This window comes from Saccostrea cucullata, unplaced genomic scaffold (assembly GCF_032062105.1).
Source record: "Saccostrea cucullata isolate Sc308-1 unplaced genomic scaffold, CSIRO_AGI_Scuc_v1 ctg4156, whole genome shotgun sequence".
NCBI classification, from domain to species: Eukaryota; Metazoa; Mollusca; class Bivalvia; order Ostreida; family Ostreidae; genus Saccostrea; species Saccostrea cuccullata.
This window is the reverse complement of record NW_026939351.1, coordinates 75377-90400: the sequence shown is the minus strand read 5'-3', so window position 1 is coordinate 90400 and position 15024 is coordinate 75377. Positions and strand designations below refer to the sequence as shown.

At 32.8% G+C, this 15024-nt stretch overlaps 2 long non-coding RNA genes across 2 annotated transcripts; one reads left to right on the top strand and one right to left on the bottom strand.

The window, feature by feature from the left end:
• Window positions 1-1976: 1976 nt before the first annotated feature.
• LOC134252931 (uncharacterized) lies at window positions 1977-6331 on the top strand. The gene is made up of 3 exons (XR_009989044.1): window positions 1977-2254; window positions 3626-3698; window positions 5486-6331. It is a non-coding gene; the product is annotated as an uncharacterized LOC134252931 (long non-coding RNA).
• A 2487-nt stretch (window positions 6332-8818) lies between these two features.
• Window positions 8819-11880, bottom strand: LOC134252930 (uncharacterized). The gene is made up of 4 exons (XR_009989043.1): window positions 11691-11880; window positions 10689-10742; window positions 9900-10006; window positions 8819-9205 (listed from the first exon to the last, which is right to left on the bottom strand). It is a non-coding gene; the product is annotated as an uncharacterized LOC134252930 (long non-coding RNA).
• Between the last annotated feature and the right edge of the window lie 3144 nt (window positions 11881-15024).

Sequence of the window (15024 nt, the reverse complement as noted above, 5' to 3'; positions counted from 1 at the left end):
ATGAAGTAATTAGAAACTGAGACATTAAACAATTGCATGCGACATCGAAGGAACTTTTCCATGCATAAAATACATTTACATTATTTACATGTATAAGCAGACTTACCCATAGTTCTCTGCGTCTCCGCACTCAGTTTGGTACAAATGAATTCAAACTCTGGCGAAAGTTTGATGTTAAAGTATAGTTTCTACATTAAAAGTTTAAAACTAAAGTTTAAACTTATCTATAAATAGAGGTTTTACTTTAATAAAAACGCAACACATATGTGGGAATCCTCGCTCTCTCTTAGAGGATGTTAAAACCCCAAAACTCTCTCCAGACCCCTCACTACATTTCTTCTCTTTCAGTTTCTGGTGTTGAGATGTTGAGGTTATGCTATGTTTTAAATTTTGCATTTACCGGGTGGCAGTAATTAAATACAAAATTTACAACATGACAATTGGTAAATTTTGTATTTACTGCCACCTGAAATATTCAAAATTTACAATATGACAGTTAAAGCCTTAGTGCATTGTAAAACGCGCTTTATTCTCGTCTGAAGGAGCAAAATCTCGTAATATTCTGTCTTTTAATAAATTAACATTTTATCACATAGATCATTTTTTTTTTGAAAGTACAGTATTTACCAACCGAAATAATAAATTCTCATATACTGGCCTTTTTGCAGCCCGGAGGACCTGTCTGCTCTATAAATTTAGGTTTAAGTTTTGGCATATGCATGGGATTAAGGTGGGAGAAGTAATTCATAGTTAAAGTTTCACTATGCATGAAAGAGATTTTAAAAATGTTTTTCCTATTATAAATTACGACAAACACATCTTTAAATATATATATATGTCTTTCATATTTTATATATAAAGTTGCTAAGCATTTACTATCGAAAAAAAGACCTATCGAAAAAGGTTCCTGTTTTCGAACATGAAATTTTACTCATCGCATAAAAACGTAAGTTACACAGTTTGGGTTTTATATTCATTAATACAAATCTATTTTCGCTGATAGGTCATTCATATATATGATTTCAATTCATATTTTATGCAGCCAACTGTTACTAAAGGAATTGATAAAGTATGAAATTTGGGTATCGATTTTGTTCGATTCTTATCCGACTAGAAGCTTTCCGTAAATTATTCTCCACTATAGTCTCCATCATTCAGACGCATTTTTTTTTACCAACAAATCGAAGTGTTTTGATGATGAAGACATATTTCAATTGTATACTTCATATTTTTCCCGGGCATTTTAAGTATATCTAAAGCCTCTAGGAATTTCAAATGCTAGGATCACACAGTATTTGCATAGCTGTGAAGTATTTAAAATAAAAAAAAATTAATACAAAAATCTTGCATACTGAGTAGAAAGGACATTTTGATAGCCGGGGTTATCATCAATTGAGCATGAATGCAGTATCTAACAATATCGCCTAAGGTATAGGGTGTTTACTATGGAAAGCCGTAGGGTACCCCCACATTATTATTATTTTTCCTATATAATTATACCAAAAATAATTATGTCATCCAAACTTGCTTTTTACAACATTAATATTATTTTCCTGCAACAATTATAATCTTGTCTGTTAAATGTGTACACATTATTATTATTGTGTCCTACAATTATAATGATTCACTTCACAATAATAATCTTGCCAGTCAATATGTAGACACTTTATTATAATTTTTCGCCTCATGATTATAATCTTGTCAGTCGATGTGTACACATTATTATTATTTTGTCCTACAATTATAATGATCCAAACTTTACAATAATAATCTTGCCAGTCAATGTGGACAAATTATTATAATTTTTCGCCTCATGATTATAATCTTGTCAGTCGATGTTTAAAAACATTATTTTTATTTCACCTCAAAATTATAATAATTATTCTTACTTTTAACAATTATAATCTTGTTTGCCCAAGCGAACACATTATTTTTATTTCGCTTCAATTTCATGCCAATTTATTCCACATCGATCATACAATTATAATCTGTCTTACTCCAACAATAATAATCGCGACCAAAAAAGTTGCAACATTATTATTATTTAGACGCTTGAAATCAAACGTTTCTGTGATTTTGATGTACTGAACAATTATAATCTTGTCAGATTTTCTTTGGGAAAGATTATTATTATTTGGACGCTTGAAAAAGTAAACGTTTGTCTGCCGAAGACAATCACGTGGTTTAAGGCCATGTGCTTCCCTAGTATCAACAGTGCCGAGTACGGCGCCAGTGAAAGGCAGGCGGTTTGCCGGTAAGTAAAGATGATTTTGTTATATTAATGTACAAGGAAGTGAATTCCATTCATTCGATAAAGGAAATGTCTCAGAAATCAGCTGTCAGTATGCTGTTATTAAACGACAGCTTCGGAAGAACTAGTTCGAATTATCTCTGTACTTTTGTATAGAAGATTGCATCAATGCATGCCATTGCATTGTGAATTTATGTTCCAAATCTAGATAAAGTGGCGTAAAGTTGAATGATATATCTTTACAAACAGTATATGCTTGTATTTTACAGATTAGTTTGAATTTTCTCTGCAGTAAGCCATTTGCGTTGATTCTTACAGTTATTAGAAACTCTGATAAACGACTGTTGATGATTTCATATGTTGATTTGTCTTGATTTCCTGATTTTATGAAGTTATCTATTATTGGACCAAAACTTTTCTCTTAATATGACTGCAAACTCCTATGTATGTTTGTTGTTTAACACAGGCACAGATAGACATTCTCGGGGGTGGGGGTGAGGGTGGGGTTCCATGTAAACTCGCCCAAACTTCAAAAACCTATTTTGTGTTGGGGGGGGGGGGGGGTAGTTGATGACTTCTATCATTGGAATTTTCATATTTACATACCAATTTAACAAAAATTCGCATTTACCAGGGAGTTCTTTGTTTTCCGAGGGGGAGTCCAAGGTAACTTTTTTCTTGCTTTAGTACATGTATATAAATTTGAAAACTTTGCAAATTCCATGGGGGGTCCTCCCTCCCCCCTCTAGATCCGTGCATGGTTTAACGTCCCTGTCGAGACTTTTTCACTCATATGGAGACGCCACCACTTATAAGTGGAGAGCTTCAAGTTTTGACTAATACTCGGCACTCAGGGCTATTGAACAGTGAGGGATCTTTTTTGTGCCAGCACCAACTGTGACATGGGACCTCGATTTATATGGTTTCATCCAAAAGACCTGTCTCCACGTCCCACAGTGGGATTTGAACCCAAAACATAATGATCAACTCCTTTCTCGGCAACTCTAAGAGCAAAAGCTCTAACCACTGCTCCAAATGGGCGACCCTATGTTTGTTATCAAGAGCGATGTTATTGTTAAAATTTACTGGGTGTGTTCAATAAACTGCACAATAAATCACTTAGTATATAAACACAACCAGGAATAACTCATGTATTGGATTTGTTTTTAGCTCACCTGCTCAATGATAAAAAAAACAATTTTCAATATTCTGTTTTTCAAGCCACAGCTTGAGTCAATTGACAAATTCTTAATATGAAACATTTCAGAAAATATTGAAATTCTACATTTTTTGTTCAATCTTCAGTCACCATGAGAAATAGAAAATATGCTGTAGTTTTTAAAGAATTATTTGCACATGTACATTTAATTTTAGGAGCAACAAAGAGTCTTGATTTTTAGAGGCATGCAGGTTTTAAAGAAAGAAAAAGATTACAGATGACACAGAGGTAAAAAGAACAAAAGTGGTTAGAAAGAATTAGGAAATTATATATTTATAACAGTGGCAGATTTATCCTGGGGGTAGGGGGGTTTAAGAAAATGTAATGGGTACTCAGAAAGTTTTACATTGAGATTTATATTTTTAATCATTCTGCAGAAATATATTGGTATGTTTAGAACAGTCATCTACTTTGTAAATAATTATTTGCAATTTAGCTTACCTGAGTCTAATGCCCTGTTCACACAGAGAGTTTAATTCAAAATATTTACATCCACTGAATATTTTCTCCTTTATTTCTTAAGAAACCCCATTGCGTTCATCACTGCATATGTCGCCTGTACAGATTTCTTAATCAGTGGCTGTTCCATCAATGAAACGTATAAAGATGTTCGCATCATTAATACAATAATTAATCTTTTTAATCCTACTTTAATTGATTATTTAAACAGATATAAATATAAACAATAAAATGGCTTTCTTTGTTTGTTATTACTGGAATGAACGGTCGCAGCTATTGCAGAAAAAATTTACATAACCCACTTATGCGGGTTATGTATTATATGTATTATTATGTTTTATTGTTTAATTAAACGTAAGTTACTGTAAATTAAATCTGAACAGCATTCACACGGAGAGTTTTATGTGAAAAAGTTTAATTTGAATTAATTAACTGCGCATTAAATTACTTCGCATTAGCTCTGTGTGAACGCTAAGAGAAGCTAATTCAAATTAAATTTTGACTCATGCATAAGGCCTGAATTAAGTCACAGGCCCCATGTCAATAGTTAGATTTAGATATCAGTGCTAGGTTTTAAGGAAAAATAAAGGAAAAATATGTTAATCACTAAATTGTATAAAAAACACTATGATTTTTATGTCAATTGAATCTGCTCGGCACACATGATGTGAATAACAAATGACGTCATAATATCATTGCTGATCTCCCTAATGTAGAAATAAAATTTTGATTTGCATAAGTTTACTTTGCTTTAGCTGTCGTGTGAACACAATTAAATATGCATTATTTTACTTCTCATTAATTTACTGTGAATTAAACTCTCCATGTGAAAAGGGCATAAGGCTCAAGTAAACTTTTCCGACTAAGAAGTGTCTGGCGTCTGTTTATCATACATAATGATCCCCAGGTTAAGGATGGGGCCACAATGGAAATCAAAGTTTTACACAAAAATACAAAGGAAAGATCATTAGAAATCTTATAAGGCTATGATTAGTCAGAGAAATAGAAAGCATCATCAGTTGGTGTAGATTTAAGCTTGTTCAAATCATGCCCGCTTCCCCCCCCCCCCCCCTTAGGATTAGTTTGGGCCCAGTAGGAATTATTACTTTTCAATACTGAAAGCCAAAGAGCTAAGGTGAGCAATGTGACCCATGGGTCTTTATTTGACCTTTGTCATTTCTGTGCAAAATATCCTAGTGTATGTACATTTTGCGAAGGCTTTTTTTGTCGCCCCATACTTTGCCGTTATGAAATTGTCAAAAGAAGTCTAAATATTTTTTTTTAAATTCATGCAAGTTACAAAGGATATTGTGAGAAAATAGGGAGGGTTTTTTTGATAAAGGGAAACAACTCTTGCAAATGTACATTTTTTATTCATGTAAGAATTTTATGCCAAGTCTGTTCACACAAGAAAAACCCAGTTTGCTGTCACATTGGGAGCCCTCCACTTGTCATACGTATCATGAAAAAACTTCTCCACCCTACCAAGTTTTCCCATGATTATGTGTGTCAATGATAATTATAAAGACTCTTGTGTTTTTAATTTTATTTTTCAGGGTTCGGGACCCATAAATTTTATGTTGGAGTTTGAACTTCACCCTGATAGACTTTGAGCACATCATAAAATTAAGTTTTAGACCTATGGACGAAAATCTGGCAGTTGGATGATAAGGAAAACACAGCCGTGATAAATATCAGAGAAATCTCCTTAGAAGAGTGTGCCGGTCTGGACAAAAAGTTGCAATGTGAATAACTTGGAAGAAAAAAGAGTCTTGTCAAATTTCACAGAATTCTTGATGAAAGATTGCATGTGTTGTTCCTGTTCCATGAACTTTGTCTTTTTAACATTATTTAACACTTCATTTGAAATGATGCATTTTTGATACATTTTCGTTATTGAAATATTTACATTTGATACTCTATTTAACCAGTGGGCCAAGAAAGGTGAATACTCATGTGGTATCATTGTCAGATAGGGTAGATTCAAGTTTGTACATATCATGACCCCCTGGATGTAGAGTGGGGCCACACTGAGAGTTCAAACTTTTAAAGGCCACAGTCAAAAATATATAAACATCCTTATTTAGTGTACGTTCAATTTTGTCAAATCATACCCCTCCCTTTTAGGGGTATGTCAGGACCATTTATGCATTTAAGTTTTTCAATACTAAACTGATATTTGCTTTTTTCTTAGCCACATTGCATAGGTGAACCAGTTGGTCCCTGAGCCTCTTGTAAATCTGTATATTATATATATTTACCAAAATATTGAGGCATTTTCTATTTGAATATTTTGCAATGAGATTTTTAAAAAAAATTTCTTGAAAGTAATTTGCACATTTATTTTATTTAAGTTGTCTGGTAATGATGTGTTATTGAATGGATATTAAATAGTGATTTTTTCTGGTGTTCTTTTGGACTTGAATGACAAACATATAATGGAAGGCATGTTGGAAAAGTCGGAGCTCTGTCATATACATGTGATAATTGTAGACCCAAATATTGTTCACCAACATTGGAAATACATGTTATGGGAGATACTATATGGCCTATATACTGTATGTGTACTTAAAAAAAGTGGGCTTCATATTTGTGTCTGATAATCTGTAAACTGTATACACATGACTTTTAATGAGTTACACAGTACATTCACATACATGTACTTGACCTTGAGAGGGAATTCACACTCAAATCTAGTATTGAAAAAAAAACTTGCATGCAAGTAGATTTCCAAACAAGATGTGTTTGTGAAACACTGATGCCCCGGTATGGCAACATAGTGAAGATTAAATGCATATTTAATATATTGGTACCCAAAGTAGGGTCTCCTAACTGGAAATACAATTGTGAAACATGAAAGCCCTATCAACATCTGTTCCCAAGTTATGGCCAGGCAAAAAAATTTTCATAAGTACAGAAATCTTCAAGATCAAGGTCAGAGGCTCAAGGTTATTGGTATTGAATGAGAGGTCTTGTTACAAAAATTACATATGGGAAGTATAAAAGCCCTAGCCCTTACTGTTCAAAAGTTATTGCCAAGGTTAATGTTTTTTCATAAGTCCTGGAATGTCAAGGTCAAAAGGTCAAGGTTTTGGTATCCAATAAAAGGACTTGCCACAGAAAATATATATGTGAAGTGTGGAAGCCCTGGCCCTATTACCATTTATAAGTTATTGCTAAGGTTCAAGTTTTTTCACAAGTCCGGAAATCTCCAAGGTCAAAAGGTCAAAGTTATTGGTATCCAATAAATGATCCTGCCACAAAGAATACATGTGAAGTATTGAAGCTCTAGCCCTAACCGTTTAAAAATTTTGGTTACATTTTTTAAAAAAGTAAGTCAAACTCTGAGGTCAAGGTCAAAGGTCTAGGCATCAAATGATAGGTCTTGTCACAAGGATTAAAAAACTAAAGTATGAAAGCAATAGCTCGTACCCTTTAATATATTTTGTCAAGGTTTGTTTTTTTAAAGCAGGTCAAACTCCAAGGTCAAAGTCAAAGCTCTTGGTATCCAGTGAAGGGTCTTCTCATAAGGATTACATGTGTGAAGTATGAAAGCATCTACCCCTTGCAATTCAAAAGTTATTTCCAATGTTAAAGTTTTTTACAAAGTTTTGGGGGTATATAGTATTTGTCGTGTCCGTCTGTCTGTTCGTCCGCAAAAACTTTAACCTTGCCCATAACTTTGATTTGGTAGAGCCATGACTTTCATATTTCATGTGTATTTCTTGTGACAAGACCTTTCTTTGGGTACCACCAAATGTGACCTTTTGACCTTGGAGTTTGACCCACTTTTACATGAAAATTTTTAACTTTTACTTTGGCCATATTTTTTTAACAGTAGATACCAGGACATTTATACTTCACATATGTATTTTTTGTCAAAAAACCTTTCACTGGATACCTGGAACCTTGACCCTTTGACCTTGTATATTTCCGTACCTGTGAAAAAAACTTTAGCCTTGGCTATAACTTTTGAATGGTAAAGGACAGGGCTTTCATACCTCATATATGTACTCCTTGTGAGAAGATCTTTCATTGGATACCAAGCATTTTGACCCTTTGACTTCAACCTTTAAGTTTGACCTACTTTAAAAAAAGCAATCCTTGACCAAAACTTTTAAAGGGTTAGGGCTGGTGCTTCCATACCTTACACATTTAATTCTTGTGACAAGACCTTTCATTTGAAAACAAGAACTTTGACCTTGACCTTGAAGTTTGACCTACTTTTAAAAAATTTCAACCTTGGCTATAGGATTCTGAGAGGTCCCATATTCTACATAAGAACTCTATGGGGCAAGACCTTTCATTGGATATCAATTACCTTGACCTTTTGACCTTGGAGATATTTGTATTGAAAGTACTTTTACATTGGACTACTTTCAAATTTCACAATTGTTTTCCAGTGAGAATACCCTACTTTTGGTACCAATTAATTCAATTTGCATTTGAGAAAAGTTTAATCTTTGCGTTGTTTTTATTAGTATGTAAATCTCCAAGGTCAAAAGGTCAAAGTTGGTGGTATCCAATGAAAGGTCTTAATACAAAGAATACATATGTGAAATATGAAAGTCATAGCTCCATTAATAAAATCAAAAGGTATGGGCAAGGTTAAAGCTTTTGCAGATAAACAGACAGACAGATGGACATGACAAACACTATACAGCAAAACTCAGTTATAACAAAGTCACAGGGACCTATGAAATTACTTCGCTATATCCGTAATTCGTTATAATCATACAAGAAATTCATTAAATTTATATCGCTGGGAATCCAAGATGACTCCGCTTTATCCGTAAATTTGCAATATCCGTGTTCGTACTAAGCGAGTTTTGCTGTATACCCTCGAAACTTCATTTATGGGGGCATAAAAGTATAAGCACAAAACAAGACTAAGTTATTAATTTATTATATTGTTTCTGGCATTAATTTTTTTTTATTTCACACAAGAGAGAAATGAAATATCTCTAAATTCCAGTCTTATCAGTGTCCTGTTTGTGTGGGATTTTTACCTGCCATTACATGTGTACATATTCTGCATTGTTAATCTTGAAATGCCTAAAAAATGGACTATGCTCTCTCAAATTAGATAAACCATCAAGTCAAAAGCTTATAGGCTCAGTGTTGCGGAACTAATAGTACAGAATTAAGTGATAGCAAAAGTTCTAACAGTCTATAAATCCATCTGAATATAATCAATTCTTTCTCCCTCTTCAGATCCTTTTCTCTCCAACAAACTTTTTTTTCAAAGTGGGTTATGACATCATTCATAGGAAGAACTGAAATATAAAAAATCATTATACCACCTGATGAATTAAATAACACATAACAAGAGGCCCATGGGCCACAATGCTCACCTGGGTCACTTTGTTCTAGTGTTCCACAGAATTAAAAAAAAATGTTCCTTTTTTCAATGAAAAATGAGCCAATATTGTGGCTTCACCTTAGCATAAACATTTGTAATGAGGTTTACTTAATCTTAATAACATGTCCTACTGTCCTTCCATCACACTTTGAACTTCATATGCTGATACATATATTTTATTAATAAGAGTTTCTTATTTCTGACCTTGACATTAATTTTTGTTAAATTATGTTAAGTTCAGTTTCAAGAGTTGTTTCAGATATTTTTATCAAACCTTATATATATGCAGATAGTGCCAGATACATACTGATTGGATCTATTCAACTTCATAATCATTATTTTATTTGACCTTTCTTTTGACCTTGACCTTTCTTTCAATTAGTGAGTAAAGCTTAGTTTTAAAGAAACTATTCAAGAGACTTTGATTAATCTTCATATGCTTAAACTATAAACATTGATAAGAGCTATTAAGTTGCATGAACATTCATCATGATATTTTAATAAAAATTTATATGCTAAACATTTTGAATAGCATTTACAAACTGCAACAAAAAATCTGCCCCTGTGTTAAATAATTAATTCTTTCTAATCATTACTGTCCTCTTTACCTTTGTCATCCACCATTATTTGATGGAAAATCTTCTTCTTTCTTTACAACACAGTTTTCTTTCTTTAAAATCTGCACCCCTATAAAAATCAAGACTCTTGGTTGCTCCTGAAATTAATTGTGCAAATAATTCTTTAAAAACTAGAGCATAATTTGTATTTCTCATGGTGACAGATGATTGAGTAAAAAATGTAGAAATTCTCAAATTTAGAATCTATTATCTAACTCTTAAAAGCTGTGAATTAAAAAAAAACACCCAGAGGCGTTAGATCCGCTCGCATACTTGCTACACTAACATCCAGTAACAACATCTCACAGAGGGTCAAGTCAGAGGTCAGATTCTATCATCCAATCAAATTGTCGCCTGCAAAATCATTGAATATTTGTTGAAAGGAATAAGTCTACAGTTGTTACGAATTTGACCTTAGATGTGACCCTCTATGTGATATTGTTAGATGTTAGAGTAGCAAGTGTGCGAGCAGATCTAACATTTAACTTTAATTAGATTGTACAGAGGTGAACATACTTACTGTAAAATCACATATTTTCGTGGGTTCAAACTTTCATGGTTTGAGGAAAAAATTTGGATCCTGGGAATTTGATTTTGTGTCTGAAGAATTGTTGAGTAGTTTTATAAGTAACACTTTACATTTCGTGGTGGACATGAATTTGTGGGTCTCTCCACACCTCGAAAACAACGAAAATTAAACCTCCACGAAAATTTGTGATTTTACAGTAAATATGCAATGTTCATACCCCTTTAAAATAAATGGAAAAGGTTGTCTTTTACCTGGAACTTTTTTTACCATCCCACAGCAGCTCCTTTCTTCAACTTGTGCATAATCTGCAACATAACAGTTATTTCATAAAAATTGTTTTCATCCAATCATAGATAAAATCAGCCAATCAAGACAATTTATCAATAGTCAGACTTTTAACTTAATGTTTTTTGTTTGTTTTAATGTTGTTTAATGTCCCTCTCAAGAATTTTTCATTCATATGGAGACGTCACCATTTGCTGGTGGAGAGCTTTAAATTTATTCTATACTCAGCAATTATGGCCATTGAGCAGTGAGGGACCTTTTTTGTGCCAGCACCTACTGTGACACAGGACCTCGGTTTATACTGTTTTATCTGAATGTAGTAGTCCTGGAAGTGCTAGCCACGGATTGCCCTGCTACCTCTGATCACATGGTATATGTCACGCACCTGCTGTGACGTGTTCCTATCATCGCACACTTTTTCTGTTACCGGGTGCAGAGTACAGACAAATCTTTTCAGCTCCATCAATACTGTGCATTGTATATAGTAAATTGCATATGAAAGACTGGTCTCCATGTCCCACAGTGGGATTCGAACCCACAACATAAGGATCAACTCTTAACTTTGCAACTGTAGAGCAAACAGTCTTATATGGGCAACTCAACTGACCTAAGTCGCAATGTAAATAATAATAGATCTCAATGTAAATAACTTACTTCAGAGAAAATTCAAGTTAAAACTGTAAAGTACAAACTATTAATAAACTTTAAAAAATATCTGTTAGTAAATATATACACTATATCATTCAACTTAACGCCACTTTATCTAGATTTGGAACATAAATTCACAATGCAATGGCATGCATTGATGCAATCTCCTATACAAAAGTACAGAGATAATTCGAACTAGTTCTTCCGACGCTGTCGTTTAATAACAGCATACTGACAGCTGATTTCTGAGACATTTCCTTTATCGAATGAATGGAATTCACTTCCTTGTACATTAATATAACAAAATCATCTTTACTTACCGGCAAACCGCCTGCCTTTCACTGGCGCCGTCCTCGGCACTGTTGATACTAGGGAAGCACATGGCCTTAAACCACGTGATTGTCTTCGGCAGACAAACGTTTACTTTTTCAAGCGTCCAAATAATAATAATCTTTCCCAAAGAAAATCTGACAAGATTATAATTGTTCAGTACATCAAAATCACAGAAACGTTTGATTTCAAGCGTCTAAATAATAATAATGTTGCAACTTTTTTGGTCGCGATTATTATTGTTGGAATAAGACAGATTATAATTGTATGATCGATGTGGAATAAAATTGGCATGAAATTGAAGCGAAATAAGAATAATGTGTTCGCTTGGGCAAACATGATTATAATTGTAAAAAGTAAGAATAATTATTATAATTTTGAGGTGAAATAAAAATAATGTTTTTAAACATCGACTGACAAGATTATAATCATCAGGCGAAAAATTATATTAATGTGTCTACATATTGACTGGCAAGATTATTGTTGTGAAGTGAATCATTATATTTGTAGGACACAATTATAATAATGTGTACACATTTAACAGAGAAGATTATAATTGTTGCAGTAAAATAATAATAATGTTGTAAAAAGCAAGTTTGGATGAGATAATTATTTTTGGTATAGATATATAGGAAAAAATAATAATAATGTGGGGGTACCCTACGGCTTTCCATAGTTTACAATTCCCCTTTCCGATTTATTTTAATTATTTAATTAGCTTTCTAAAAGACCGTGCTTTAAAATAAATTAATAAATGCTCCAAATAGTCGATTTCGAATAATGCGATCGAATGTTCGACTACGGAAAATAGATGCTAGTATTTTGACATCCCTACGTAATACTTCTACTTGAATGATAATTTAAACGGAGAGGAACTGCTATCACTCATTATAGATATTACAGTATTAAAAATATTTGTTTTTTTAATGATGTTATCATGATGGGTGCCCTAATAAAAAAAAACGTATAGGACTGAGGTTGTTTTAAGAGTGCCTAAAACCCATTAAATGATATCTCAAATAGAGGGAATGTCATATGACCCTTGTGTCCCTCCCCTTGTTTTGCTTGTCAAATATCGTCCGATAAGCATGATCGATATTATGAGAATAATTGAAAATATTAATATTTGCTTATTGACAGCATTTATAATGTCCAAAGCGGTATTGTCAAATAGTGTTAAATAAAATAAAATGCATAGCACAGTCATGATACACGTACAGAACTTAAATGTTTCCAAGTGCAGTGTTTGTAATATCTTTTTAAATAAGAATGCAAAAGATTAGACGAGTTATGTCCAGACAAAAATTATAGAAATTTTATTGTTTTCATGCGCTACATGTATCTGTGAAACTGATTTCTTTCATCAGACAAACATTCTAGGCTAGTGCATTAGCTGGAAGAGAGTTATGATTTGGGAAGCGGGGGTGGGGGAGTGGGCTCTGATTATGAAACATGGATGATAAATAGGTCTCCGAACTTATTTCAAAAAATATTTTTACTGTTAGATTCATGCCCAATTGGATTGTATTGTATAATAATTGTTTCATTGCGAAGTCACTATTTTTTTTTATTTCCACTTATTTTATATCCTTAATTCTCTTTCAGCCAATTTCATACGTGTAAATGATTTTTTTAATCCTGTGTAACTTCCATCAGTAAAGAGAGAGAGAGATCAATATTTAGAGCATTTTTTGATTTTTTTTTTTTAATATAAATCTGTGTTATAGGTCTCAATCATATTAATTACCATAAAACTGTCACCAATATTCTAAATATCAATCTTATGAAAAGATAAAAAAAAGTTACTTTGTTGTAAATTGTGTAATTAATTTCCTTTATATATTTCTCATTAGAAATTTGCATGCAGTGTACACGGTCAATATCTGTCATTTTATTAAAAGGCAATGTGAAGTAAATGGAAAAGAACCAAAGAAAAGTAAGGGATTTAATCGAATTTAACTTTAAATGTGGTAGAACCTGATGTCATTCAAGGGAAAACAAGTGATATAAAACTGGCAAACTCGAATAGAAATATATGAGAGTACCACACCCGACAGAATACACGGGACTATAAATACTTGTACGCAAGTTAGTAAAATTATCAAGGATGAAAGCCATAATATTATTTTGTTTGGATAATCGGGCCGTGTTAACCTGACCAGCTTCTTTCCTGCTGTTTTGCTCAACATGAAATACATTACCATCGAAGATGATAAACTGGAAATAGAATGAACCAATGTTATGCAATTTGGAAAATGCGATTGTACGAGTTCACATTACTCCTGTATTTGTAAAACATGTAAATACTGATAAAGTATGGAAGTATAAGATAAGATTATGAAACTAGAGGTACTGTGAGCAATGAGCTCACTAAATGATACCCCCCGCCTCCCATAAGATTATAATGGAAAAGTCCATGTTTTGTTGTGGCCAGGAAACCCAAAATATGTGTCGGATCAAAAAGTAAACTAAGAGTGCACAATAGCAATATGAAATAAAGATTCTGTGAAAGTTTCATTAAATTTCACTCAGTGGTATAAGAGGAGTTGCGGATGAGAGATGGGTACCCCATGGCGTAACAAAATGACTTACAGACGGACGGAAATACCGATTACTATATACCCTCCCACTTTTCAAGCAGGGGTATAATAATGTTTTACATACGATGGCAAATTCAGTGTCATGGAAATAAATCTAGACAAAAGCTGAACTCCATTGTAAATAACATTAAATAAAACTCGGATATTAATTTATGATTCTAGATACACAGTTCTCTACATATACACACTTCTACATGTACTCCCACGCCTTGTAAGACGCAAAAATATTTTATTTAAGCAGTAAATGCACTTATATGAATTGACTTCATTGTTGAAACTATTATACGACCTAACGTATTGTGTTATGCGAAAAATGCACTGTGATATAATCAAGACTCACTTCTAACCTTAAGCAACTTTGACATCTGATTTCCTGTTTATTCTATAAGAGTGTAATGAAAATGTCTTGCAGCTGCTATGTTGCTTGTTTTCTTCATGTTTATTTACTGTAACAGTTGACCACAGAGATTGGTGATTTTTTTTCTCCCAAAGTTATCTTTTACATATTAATATTGATTTTTTTTTTCAATAAATAAAAATCATTAACAACATTTTGTTTTTGTACACATGTTAACGTTATAAAAAACGAAGTTTGTTTGTTTGTTTGTTTGTTGTTTGTTTTTTTTTTTTTTTTCGCTGTTACTTTTATTTTGATTTTTTGAAAGAGCATCACGTTATTTACATATAAATACTGCAATAAATTAATATTTGAATACAGCTCACA